The following is a 472-nucleotide window of genomic DNA, read 5'->3' on the forward strand; positions in this document are numbered from 1 at the left end:
TTCTATATGCACATATATGAATAAATAACTGAAATGTTAAGTTTAGGATATAGCCTATTAATCTAATAACAATGCAAAAAAAACTACAAAAAACGTTATAGTTTATAGCTTCAAGTTCATATAGAGTGCTACCTATTTTAGAAATCCTGTTAACATTTCACGGTTTAATTTCAGATCGTGAGAACCAGTCTGTCCTGATTACGTGAGTAAATATTCTTCTGCAGACACAACCTGAAGCTTTTCAATTATAATTGTAAATCAGTAAAAGAAGTATGACTAAATGATGATCTCATATATATCTCCAGTGGAGAATCTGGTGCAGGAAAGACTGTGAACACAAAACGTGTCATTCAGTACTTTGCAACTGTCGCGATGTCTGGTGCAAAGAAGGCAGAGCCTGGCCCTGGAAAAATGCAGGTTAGTATTCACCTATTCTAGACAATGTTATTGATGACAGTGTTTGTGAATCACC

The 472-nt window shown here is 34.5% G+C and overlaps 1 long non-coding RNA gene across 1 annotated transcript; it reads left to right on the forward strand.

The window, feature by feature from the left end:
• Nucleotides 1-107: 107 nt before the first annotated feature.
• LOC107581214 (uncharacterized) lies at nt 108-386 on the forward strand. Its single transcript, XR_001608810.1, has 2 exons — nt 108-202; nt 306-386. It is a non-coding gene; the product is annotated as an uncharacterized lncRNA (long non-coding RNA).
• Nucleotides 387-472: the final 86 nt, after the last annotated feature.

The sequence above is a fragment of the Sinocyclocheilus grahami genome, unplaced genomic scaffold, assembly GCF_001515645.1.
Source record: "Sinocyclocheilus grahami isolate Dianchi unplaced genomic scaffold, SAMN03320097.WGS_v1.1 scaffold111444.1, whole genome shotgun sequence".
NCBI classification, from domain to species: domain Eukaryota; kingdom Metazoa; phylum Chordata; class Actinopteri; order Cypriniformes; family Cyprinidae; genus Sinocyclocheilus; species Sinocyclocheilus grahami.